We start from the raw sequence: 13,196 nt of genomic DNA, 5'->3' as shown, positions 1-13,196 counted from the left end.
AAAAGGCCAGGTGCAGTGGCTCATGTCTGTAATCCCAGCACTTTGGGAGGCTGAAGCAAGCAGATCACCTGAGGTCAGGAGTTCCAGACCATTCTCGCCAACATGGTAAAAACCCATGTCTACGAAAAATACAAAATTAGCCAAGTGTGGTGGTGCATGCATGTAATCCCAGCTACTCGGGAGGCTGAGGCAGGAGAATTGCTTGAACCTGGGAGGCAGAGGTTGTGGTTAACCGAGATCGTGAGATTGCACTCCATTGTGGGTGGCAAGAGCAAAACTGGGAAGGAAGGAAGGAAGGAAGGAAAGAAGGAAGGAGGGAAGGAAGGAAGGAAGGAAGGAAGGAAGGAGAAAAGGAGAGAGAGGGAGGAAGGAAGGAGAAAAGAGAAAAGAAAGGAAGGAAGGGAGAGAGAGAAAGAAAGAAAGTAGAAAATACAGAGATTTAATTATTAAATACTTTAAATGTACAGAAAAATCAGAAATAAATTTAACAGATACCCATTTGTGGTCAATCCAGATGTAACACATTAACTTTTAGTTATGTGTCATTTCAGAGCTTTTTTTTTTTTTTTAAGGAAAAATTGCAGATAGTTAGGATCACTCTCATAGACCAGGTGCAGTGGCTTATGCCTGTAATAACAGCACTTAGGAAGGCCAAGGCAGGCAGATCACTTGAGGCCAGGAGTTTGAGACCAGCCTGGCCAACATGGTGAAACCCTGTCTGTACTAAAAAAAAAAAAAAAAAAAAAAAAAAAAAAAAAAGCAAAAATTAGCCAGGAGTGGTGGCAGTCACCTGTAATCCCAATTACTCAGGAAGTTGAGGCACAAGAATCACTTGAACCTGGGAGGTGGAGGTTGCTGTGAGCCGAGATTGTGCCACTGCACTCCAGCTGGGGTGATGGTATGAGCCTGTCTCAAAAAAAAAAAATTACTCTCATGTCTCTCTCTCATTTCTCCCCTCTCTCATCATCTCCAGAGATAAACACTATCATCAAGTTGGTGTGTATTATTCCATCTATAATTTTGCTACATATATTTGTATCTATAAACAATATATAACATTGTTTTATGTCATTTTTAAAGTTTACAAACTGGTCCCATACTATGATATCCTTTTGCATCTTATTTTATAAACTCAGTGCAATGTTTCTGAGACTTGTTTGTGTTGGTACATGTAGATCTGATTCGTTTGTTTTGACTTCTATATGGTTTTCTATTTCATAGATCCTTACATACCCTGTGATTGCCAATATACTGAAATGTATTTTCACTATTTATTTTGTGTATTTCTACTTATCCTTTTCATTTCCTAGTCCTTTTTTTGGAAAAGGAAGGGTATCATTTCTTTTAATTCTCTCTATTTTTCCCCTAACCATTTACAAAGTTACAGATTTTTTTTTTCTTCTTATCTTAAATGTTAGAATGAGTGTAGTGACTCATTCTTGTAAACCCAGCACTTTGGGAGGCTGAGGTGGGCAGATGGTTTGAGTCCAGGAGTTTCAGACCAGTCTGGGCAACATGACAAAACCCCATCTCTACAAAAAAAATATAAAAATTAGCTGGGTGTGGTGGTGCACATCTGTAATCCCAGCTACTCCGGAGGCCGAGGCAGGAGGATCTCTTGAGCCTTATAGGCTGCAGTGAGCCAAGATCTCACCACCACACTCCAGCGTGGACAACACAGCAACACCCTGTCTCTAAAATAAATAAATAAATAAATAATAACACAAATTTTAAAATAAAAAATAATCTTAAATTTTTAACACTCATGGATGACAAAGGCAATATTAAAGATCAGAAATAAATGAAACCGAAATGAAGAAAATACTACAAAAGATCAATGAAACAAAATGTTGGTTTTTTGAAAAGCTAAACAAAATTGGCAAATCTTTAGCCAGGCTAACTAAGAAAAAAAGAGAAAGAAATAAAATTAGAGGTGAAAAAGGAGACATTACAACTGATACCAGAGAAATTCAAAGGATCATTAGTGGCTACTATGAGCAATTATATACCAATAAATTGGAAAATCTAGAAGAAATGGACATATTCCTAGAAACCTACAAACTACAAAGATTGAACCATGAGGAAATTCAAACCCTAAACAGACCAATAACAAGTAATGACATTGAAATGGTAATAAAAGTCTCCCAGTAACAAAAAGCCCAGGACCCAATGACTGCACTACTGAATTCTACCAAACATTTAAAGAAAAACTAATACCAATCCTACTCAAATTATTCCAAAAAGCAGATGAGGAAGGAATATTTTCTTTCTTTTTTTTTTTTTAATTTATTTTTAGCTGCGACAGATACTTAGAGAGGAGGGAATACTTTCAAACACATTCTACAAGGCCACTATTACCCTGATGCCAAAACCAGATAATGACACATCAAAAAAAGAAAACTACAGGCCATTATCTCTGGTGAAATTGATGCAAAAATTCTCAACAAAATACTACCAACCTGAATTCAACCATACATTAAAAAGATCATTCATCATGACCAAGTGGGATTTTCCCCTGACATGCAAGGACGGTTCAACATATGCAAATCAGTCAATGTGATACATCATACCAACAGAATGAATGACAAAAACCATTTGATCATTTCAATTGATGCTGAAAAAACGCTTGATAAAATTCAACGTCCCTCCATGATAAAAACTCTCAAAAACTGGATATAGAAAGAACATACCTCAACATAATAAAGACCATATACAGCAGACCTACAGCTAGTATCATACTGAATGGGGAAACACTGAAAACATTTCCTCTCAGATCTAGAACACAACAAGGATGCCGACTTTCACCACTATTATTCAACATAGTACTGAAAGTCCTAGCTAGAGCAATCAGACCAGAGAAGAAACAAAGGGAATTTGAATTGGAAAAGAAGTAAAAATTATCCTTGTTTACGGATGATATAATCTTATATTTGGAAAAAGACTCCACCAAAAATCTATTTAGAACTGATAAATTCAGTAAAGTTGCAAGATACAAAATTGACATACAAAAATCAGTAGCATTTCTGTATGCTAACAGTGGACAGTCTGAAAGCAGAATTTAAAAAGTAGTCCCATCTACAATCACCACAAAATGAAATACCAAGGAATTAACCAAAGAAGTGAAAGATCTCTATAACAAAAACTATAAAACATTGATGAAAGAAATTGAAGAGGACACCAAAACATGGAAAAATATTTCATGTTCATGGATTGGAAGAATCAATATTCTTAAAATGCTTGTACTACCTAAAGCAATCTACAGATTCAATGCAATCCTGATGAACACACAATGATATTCTTAACAGAATTTGAAAAAAAATTCCTAAAATTTATATGGAACCATAAGAGACCAAGAATAGCCAAAGCAAAAAACACAAAACTGGAGTAATCACTACCTAACTTCAAATTATACAGCAGAGTTATTGTAACCAAAACAGCACGGTTCTGGCATAAACACAGACACATAGATTAGTGGAACAGAATAGAGAACCCAGAAACAATGTCTTCCATAAATGGTGCTGGGAAAACTGGATATCCATATGCAGAGGAATGAAACAGATTTCTCTCTCTCACCACATTTGAAAATTCCATCAAAATTTATTAAAGACTTAATTCTAAGGCCACAAGCTATGAAACTACTACAAGAAAACATTACAGAAATCTCTAGGACATTGGACTGGGCAAAGATTTCTTGAGTAATATGGCAACCAAAGCAGAAAGGAACAAATGGGATCACACCAAGCTAAAAAGCTTCTGTACAGCAAAGAAGACAATCAACAAAGTGTAGACACAACCCACAGAATGGCAGAAAATATTTGCAAACTACCCTTCTGACAAGGGATTGATAATCAGAATACATACATAGAGTTCATACAACTCTATGGGAAAAGAAATCTAATCCAATTAAAATGGGCAAAATACTTGAATAGACATTTCTCAAATGAAGACATACAAATGACAGGCATATGAAATGGTGCTCAGCATCACTGATCATCAGGGAAATGAAAATCAAAACTACAATAAGGTATCATCTCACCCTCATTAAAATAGTTTATATCCAAAAGGCAAGCAATAACAAATGCTGACAAGGATGTAGAGAAAAGGGAACCCCTGTACACTGTTGTGGGAGTGTAAATTAGTACAACCACCATGGAGAACAGTTTGTTTCCTCAAAAAAACTAAAAATAGAGCTACCATATGACCCAGCAATACCACTGCTGGGCATAAACCCAAGTGAAAGGAAATCAGTATATTGAAGAGACATCTGCACTCCCATGTTTATTGCAGCGCTAGTCACAATAGGTAAGATTTGGAAGCCACCTACATGTTCATTAACAGATGAATGGATAAAGAAAATGTGGTAAATATACACAATGGAGTACTATTCAGCCATAAAAAAGAATGAGATACTGTCATTTGCCACAACATGGTTGGAACTGGAGGTCATTATGCTAAATGAAATAAGCCAGGCAGGGAAAGACAAACATCACATGTTCTCATTTATTTGTGAGATCTAAAAATGAAAACAACTTCTGGAGAGAGAGAGTAGACGGATGGTTATCACAGGTCGGGAAGGTAGTGGGGGGTGGGGGATGATGAGGGAGGCAGGGATGGTTAAGGGGTACCAAAAAAGTGCTTAGAAAAAATGAATAAGACCTAGTATTTGATAGCACAAGAGGATGACTATAGTCAATCATAACTGAATGGTACATTTAAAAATAACTAAAAGAGTATAATTGGATTGTTTATAACACAGAGGCAAAAATGTTTTAAAGGATGGATAACTCATTTTCCATGATGTAATTATTATGCATTACATACCTGTATCAAAATATCTCATGTACCCCATGTATATATACACATACTACATACCCACAAAAATTAAAGAGAGAAAAATAAAATTAAATTTAAAAAAGAGAGAGAGAGAGAGATGGGGCCGGGCGCAGTGGCTCACATCTGTAATTCCAGCACCTTGGGAGTCTAAGGTAGATAGCTTGAGCTCGGGAATTTGAAAGCAGCCTGGGGAAAATGGTGAAACCTTTTCTCTAAAAAATAAAAATAAAAAATAGCCATCTCTGGTGGCGCGAGTCTGTAGTCCCAGCCACTTGGAGGACTGAGGCAGGAGGATCACTTGAGCCCAGGAGGTTGAGGCTGCAGTGAGCTGAGATTTCATCACTGCACTCCAGCCTGGGTAACAAGAATGAGACCTCATCTCAAAAAATAGAAGAAGAAAAAAAAAGATCATAGGGCCAGGCATTGTGGCTCACATCTGATATCCTAGCACTTTGGGAGTTTAAGGTGGGAAGATCACTTGAGGCCAAGAGTTCAAGACCAGCCTATGCAACAGAGCAAAAAACTTTAAAACTTAGCCAGGAATGGTAGTTCCAGCTACTTAGGTGGTTGAGGTGGGAGGATTGCTTAGGCTGAGAAGTTGAGGCTACAGTGAGCCATGATCTCATCCTGTAGTCCAGCCTGGGTGACCCAGTGAGACCCTATCTCAAAAAAAAAGAAAAGAAAAAGATTATACAGCCATAAAAAAGAATGAGATCATGTCCTTTGCAGGGACATGGATGAAGCTGGAGGCCATTATCCTTAGGAAACTAACACAGGAACAGAAAACCAAATACCACATATTCTCACTTATAAGTGGGAGTTAAATGATGAGAACACATGGAGACATAGAGGGGAACAGTATACACTGATGCCTTTTGGAGGGTGGGAGGAAGGAGAGGATCGCGAAGAATAACCAGTGAGTACCAGGCTTAATACCTGGCTAATGAAATAATTTGTATAACAAACCCCCATGACACAAGTTTACCTATGCAACAAACCTGCACTTGTACTTCTGAACTTAATATAAAAGCTAAAGGGAAAAAAATACTGTAAAGGGAAGCAACATAAAAAGAACAAATAGTTAAGGTAGTCACACCCTGCCCTCGTGACAGCACCTTAGTATTCGCATGATCTTTTAAAAATTACTTAATTTCTAGTGTTCAATTTGGTCCTGTCTTCAACCATTTGGTGACTCCCTTATGTGTCTTAAAACCAATTACATAGTAATTGCAGCTTCACGTGTGTGTTATTAGTGAGACTTCAAATTCATATCATACTTGATAAAAAAGATTTTTAAATATTTTGCATTTGAATACATTTCCTACTGGCAGAAGTTGGGGAACTCTGTTGCCAACATTATCCAGTTGCCATTAATGAAAAGGTTAGACAAAGACAAAAGGCACTTAACTTCTGAGAATGTCAGTTTTCTCATCAACATGATGACCATGTAACTTGTTATCTAAAACAATACTTTTTTTTTTTTTTTTGAGATATAGTCTTACTCTGTCTCCCAGGCTGGAACGCAGTGGCGCCATCTCGGCTCACTGCAACCATCGCCTCCCGGATTCAAGCTATTCTTGTGCATCAGCCTCCCAAGAAGCTGGGATTACAGGCATCCACCACCATGTCTGGCTAATTTCTCTTGTATTTTTAGTAGAGACGGGGTTTTGCCATTTGGCAAGGCTGGTCTTGAACTCCTGGTCTCAAGTGATGCACCCACCTTGGCCTCCCAAAGTGCTGGAATTCCAGGCATGAGCCACCATCCCTGGCCCAAACCAGAACAATTTGATAGTGAAGGTTATGCTATTAATGATTATTCTGGAACAACGTATAAACTGAGACTGTCCCGGACATCTCTAGATATAGTTACCTACCCATTTGGAAAATGGATGACCTGTACTAGGTAATCTCAAAGATTTCTTCCAGCTTCACTTTCTGTTGCCCTATGAGCAAAAAGAAAAGTAGGGAACATTTGTGTTTCTTTGAAACAATTCCATACTCTGGTACATAAGTAAGTTGCCTCTTCTATCTGATGTTTAATTTTTAATAATCTAAGCTATGGTAAGAATTTCAGCAATTTAGATAAACTTCCAGTTGAAAGACTATGGGACGAGAACAGGCTGAAGTTCCCCTTTCTTTTTCCCCAAAGCCTATCAACACCCTCACAATGCCAGCCATGTGGCTTACTCATCACTCAGTGGGAACAGTGATCCAGAAGATTTTATAGTAGTCTCTGGTTCTCCAGTCTATGCCCAATAAGCTCCTCTGGAATCAAATCCTCAAAATTACCCTGTTTTGCTCAATTCCACAATGCAGACATGTATCAACATATCACATTATACTCTACAAATATATACAATTATCACTTGTCAATTCAAAATAAAGCCCAAAAAAGGAGGAAAAATAAACACCCTGGTCCTTACAGTTGTTCTCTCAGTGGTCCACACATTATTGGCCACCTCTAAATTTCCTCATGTATTCCTATTAAATAATGTCAAGTGAAGAAAATAGAAGAGGCATCAAGACAGAAAAACAGGCCAAGAGAATGGAACAAGAAGCCTAAAAACAGACCCACCCACTTATAAATGGCAACTTGAACCTTGACAGCAGAGGCATTTGTAAACACTGGGGGGAAGAAAACCACACTGAAAATATAGTACCAGGTCAATCAGCTTCATGAAGAAAATGATAAATTAGACCCTATCTCACATATAACAACTTGCAAATGTGAAAAACAACATTTCTAGCAATTTGGGAAGAATATAGGCAAATGTAGTTTCATGATATTACAGTAAAAAAGCACTTAATAGCAACAGAGTGAGACTATCAAACAAGAAAAAAAAAGAAAAGAAATAAAGATGAGACCAGAACTAAATGAAATTGAAACCAAAAAGTACAAAAGGTCAGTGAAACAAAAAGCTGATTCTTTGAAAAGATAAATAAAATTGATAGACCATTATTAGCTAGATTAAGAAAAGAAGAGAGAACATTCAGATAGGCTCAATTAGAAATGAAACTGGAGACATAAAACAGCACTACAGAAATACAAAGTATCGGCCGGGCGTGGTGGCTCACGCCTGTAATCCCAGCACTTTGGGAGGCCGAGGTGGGCAGATCACGAGGTTGGGAGAACAAGACCATCTGGGCCAACAAGGTGAAACCCCATCTCTATTAAAAATACAAAAAAACAGCTGGGCATGGCGGCGCATGCCTGTAGTCCCAGCTACCAGGGAGGCTGAGGCAGGAGAATTGCTTGAACTCAGGAGACGAAGATTGCAGTGAGCTGAGATCATGCCACAGCACTACAGCCTGGGTGACAGTGCGAGACTCCGTCTCAAAAAAAAAAAAAAAAAAAAAAAAAACCCCCAAAAAAAAAAAAAAAAAAAAAAAAAAAAAAAACCCCAGAAATACAAAGTATCATTGGATACTACTCTGAACACCTCTATGCACACAAAATAGAAAATCTAGAGGAAATGGATAAATTCCTAGAAGCATACAACCCTCCTAGATTAGATCAGGAAGAAACAGAAACCCTGAACAGACCAATAACAAGCAGCAAGATTGAATCAGTACATTTTTTAAAATGCCAACAACAACAAAAATCACTGGGCCAGGCTCAGTGCTGTGGCTAGCGCCTGTAATCCCAGCACTTTGGGAGGCCCAGGCGGGTGAATCACGAGGTCAGGAGTTCAAGACTAGCCTGGCCAAGATGGTGAAATCCCATCTGTACTTAAAATACAAAACTTAGCCGGGCACAGTGGCAGGCACCTGTAATGTCAGCTACTCAGGAGGCTGAGGTGGGGCAATCGCTAGAACCTGGGGGGCGGAAGTTTCAATGAGCCAAGATCATGCCATTGCGTTCCAGCCAAGGTGGCCCAGTAAGACTCTGAAAAAAAAAAAAAAAATCCTAGGGCCAAATGGATTCACAGCTGAATTCTACAAGACATTCAAAGGAGAGTTGGTACTAATACTACTGAAACTATTCCAAAAGAATGAGAAAGAGGCAATCCTCTTTAAATCATTCTATGATGCTAGTATCACCCTGATACCAAAACCAGGAAAGGATACAACAAACAAAACTCTAGACCAATATTCCTGATGAACACACATTCAAAAAGCTCAGCCAAACACTAGCTAACCGAATCCAACAGCACATCAAAAAGATAATACACTGTGATCAAGTTGGTTTCATCCCAGGGATGCAGGGATGGTTTAACATTTGCAAGTCAATAAATGTAATACATCACATAAATAGAATTAAAAACAAAAATCATATTATCATCCTAACACATGCAAAAAAAGCATTTGATAAAATCCAGCATCACTTTATGATTTAAAAAAAACCCAGAACTGTAAGTATAATAATTTTTTAAAAACCCTCAACAAACTACACATAGAAAGTACTTAATAAATTCTCAAATTAATAAAAAGCCATATACGACAAATCCAAAGCCAACATCATACTGAATAAGAGAAAGTTGAAAGCATTCCCCCTGAGAGCTGGAACAAGACAAGGATGCCCACTTTCACCACTTCTATTCCACATAGTACTGGAAGTCCTAGCGAGAGCAATTAGACAGGAGAAAGAAATATAGGGCATCAACACTGGAAAACAGGGAGTCAAACTATCACTGTTCACTGATGATTTTAATATATACCTAGAAAACCCTAAAGACTTCTCCAAAAGACTCCTAGATTTGATAAATTAATTCAGTAAAGTCTGGGTTTACCAAATCAGTGTACACCAATCAGTAGTGCTGCTATTCATCAACAATCTCCAAGCTGAGGATCAAATCAAGAACTCAATCCCTTTTATGACAGCTGTGGAAACAAAACAAAACCTAAGAATATACCTAACCAAGGAGGTGGAAGATGCCTGCAAGGAGAACTACAAAACACCGTTGGAAGGAATCATAGGCCGGGCATGGTGGCTCACACCTGTAACCCCAGTACTTTGGGAGGCAGAGGTGGTTGGATCACAAGGTCAAGAGATTGAGACCATCCTGGCCAACACGGTGAAACCCTGTCTCTACTAAAAACTACAAAAATTAGCTGGTTGTGGTTGTGCATGCCTGTAGTCCCAGCTACTCGGGAGGCTGAGGCAGGAGAATCACTTGAACCTTGGAGGCAGAGGTTGCAGTGACCCGAGATGTGCCACTGCACTCCAGCCTGGCAACAGAGCAAGATTCTGTCTCAAAAAAGAAAGAAAGAGAAGAAAGAAAGAAAAGAGAGAGAGAGAAAGGAAGGAAGGAAGGAAGGAAGGAAGGAAGGAAGGAGGGAGGGAGGGAGGGAGGGAGGGAGGGAGGGAGGAGGGAGGGAAGGAATCATAGATGATACAAGTGGAAATACATCCCATGCTTGTGGGTTGAAAGAATCAATCTTGTGAAAATGAACATACTGCCCAAAGCAATCTACAAATTCAGTGCAATTCCATCAAAATACCAATATCAGTTTTCACAGAATTAGGAAAAAAATCCTAAAATTCTAATGGAACCAAAAAAGAGCCAGAATAGTCAAAGCAATCCTAAACAAAAAGAACAAATCTGGAGACATCTCATTACCAGAATTCAAATTATACTACAAGTTCATATTTACCAAAACAGCGTGGTACTGGTATAAAAGTAGGCACTTAGGCAAATGCAACAGAATAGAGGACCCAGAAATGAAGCGAAATACTTACAGCCAACTGATCTTCAACAAAGCATACAAAAACATAAATTGGAGGAAGGACACCCTATTTAATAAATGATGCTGGGAAAACTGGCTAGTCACATGTAGAAGAATGAAACTGGATCCCTATCTCTCATATTATACAAAAATTAACTCAAGATGGATCAAAGACTTAAATCTAAGACTCAAAACCATAAAAACTCTAGAAGGTAACCTTAAAAAAACTTGTGCTCATGTCAGCAGCACATATACTAACATTGGAACGATACGGAGAAGATTAGCATGGCCCCTGCACAAGGATGACACACAAATTCGTGAAGCGTTCCATATTTTTAAAACCCATGTAAGGAGCTGAGTAAAAGACTGAAGACAGCTATTCTCTGAAGAAAAATAAAATGGAAATTGTACTTTAAAAAAATATTTAAAAACTCTTCTGGACATTGGCTTAGACAAAGAATTCATAACTAAAACCCCAAAAGCAACTGCAACAAAAATAAAAATAAATAAATGAGACCTGATTAAATTTAAAAGCTTCTGCACAGCACAAAAAGTAATCATCAGAGTAAACAGATAACCCACAGATTAGGAGAAAATATTTGCAAACTGTGTATCAGAAAAAGGACTAGTATCCAGAACCTACAAGAAATTCAAACAAATCTTGGAGAAAAAAATAGTCCCATCAAAAAGTGGGCAAAAGATATGAATGGGTATTTCTCAAAAGAAGATATACAAATGGCCAACAAACATATGAAAAAATGTTCAATATCACTAATCAGCAGGGGAATGCAAATTAAAACCACAGTGAGACAATCACCTTCCTTCTGCCAGAATGACCGTTATTAAAAAGTCAAAAAACAATAGATGTTGGCGTGGTAGTGGAAGGCAACACTTATACACTGCTGCTGGGAATGTAAATTGTTATAACCTCTATGGAAAACAGTATGGAGATTTCTTAGAGAAATCTAGATCTAAAAGGAGATCTACCCTTTGATCCAGCAATCCCACTCCAGAGTAAGTAAATCCAAAAGAAGTCATTATATGAAAAAGACACTTGTACGTGTATGTTTATTACAGCCCAGTTCACAATTGCAAAGATATGGAACCAACCTACGTGCCCATCGACTAATGAGTGAATAAAGAAAATGTGGTATGTGTACACCATGGAATACTACTCAGCCATAAGAAGGAACAAAATAATGTCTGCAACAACTTGGATGAAATTGGAGGCCATTATTCTAAGTGAAGTTACTCAGGAATGGAAAAACAATCATCGTATGTTCTCACTTATAAGTGGGTGCTAAGCTATGAGGGCACAAAGGCATACAGAGTGATATTCTGGGCTTTGGAGCCTCTTAACAGGGAGGGTAGAACAGGGAGTGTGGGGAAAAAAAAACTACATATTGGGTTCAGTGTGTACTACTCAGGTGATGGGTGCACTAAAATCTCAGAATGCACTGCCATATAACTCTTCCATTAGCCAAAAACCACTTGTACCTCAAAAGCTATTGAAAATTTTTAACAATTAAAAATAAAAATAAATAAATTGGTTTTATTCATTCTTTAATAATGGGTTGGCTTTTTTTTTCTTATGGTATATCTTGTTTTTTTGGAGACAGAGTCTCCCTCTGTCACCGAGGCTGGAGTGCAGCTGGCATGATCTTGGTTCACAGTTACCTCCACCTCCTGGGTTCAAGTGATTCTCCAGCCTCAGCTTCTCGAGTAGTTGAGATTATAGGCATGTGCCACCACGCCCAGCTAATTTTTGTATTTTTTAGTAGAGACAGGGTTTCGCCATGTTGGCCAGGCTGGTCTTGAACTCCTGTCCTCAGGTGATCCACCCACCTCGGCCACTCAAAGTGCTGGGATTATAGGCGTGAGCCACCCTGCCCACCCTGTACTTTTNAACCTGTCTCCTGGGTTCAAGCAATTCTCCTGCCTCAGCCTCCTGACTAGCTGGGATTACAGGCATGTGCCACACACCCGGCTAAATTCTTTTGTATTTTCAGTAGAGACAGGGCTTCACCATATTGGCCAGGCTGGTCTTGAACTCCTGACTTCAGGTGACCCACCTGCCTCAGCCTCCCAAGTTGCTAGGATTACAGCCTCATCTTTATTTTCTTCCCATAGCCAGGTACGGTGTTTTGCACAGGGCAGCTGCCACATGAATGGCTGTTCAATAAAGTGGGTAACTGGAGAGAAGTGTTGCAAATGATAATACATTAACCTGAGACAACTTCATTATTGTGGTTGAGAAAGTTTCAGGCACAGATCCGCTGCTCAAGGTTTCCTGCATTTCATTATTTATATAAAAACAGTTTCACTGCCTTGTGTATACTCTTATAACAGTAATGACATTTACTTTTATAATGGAATGTTAAGTCTTGTGACCTCTGGAACGAATTTGGCTGCCTTTGCAATTTCAGGTAAGACTCTGCTGAATCTTCATTACTTCATTAACATGCCAGTCATGCGCGTAGTTACCATTTGGTCTTCTTTGTTCCTTCGGGTAGATTCTTATTTCCATCGGGAATAACTTTTCCTCTGCCTGAGGACTTCCTTTAACATCTTTTTTTATTAATGCTGGAGATGAATGATTTCAGCTTTAGGTGAAAAACCCTTTATGAGATCCTTCCTTCTGAAAGATACTTTTGTTAGCTATAGAATTCTGGGTTGACCGGTGTTTTGTTTTTTGT

General features: G+C 38.4%; 1 non-coding gene across 1 annotated transcript; it reads left to right on the top strand.

Moving 5' to 3' along the window:
* The first annotated feature begins 10,730 nt into the window (after nucleotides 1–10,730).
* On the top strand, nucleotides 10,731–10,837 carry LOC119468359. Its single transcript, XR_005197019.1, has one exon. It is a non-coding gene; the product is annotated as a U6 spliceosomal RNA (small nuclear RNA).
* Nucleotides 10,838–13,196: the final 2,359 nt, after the last annotated feature.

The sequence above is a fragment of the Cebus imitator genome, unplaced genomic scaffold (genome assembly GCF_001604975.1).
Source record: "Cebus imitator isolate Cc_AM_T3 unplaced genomic scaffold, Cebus_imitator-1.0 Scaffold416, whole genome shotgun sequence".
In the NCBI taxonomy this organism is placed as follows: domain Eukaryota; kingdom Metazoa; phylum Chordata; class Mammalia; order Primates; family Cebidae; genus Cebus; species Cebus imitator.
Note: the sequence above shows the minus strand (reverse complement) of the source record. Positions and strands in the feature narration are given on the sequence as shown.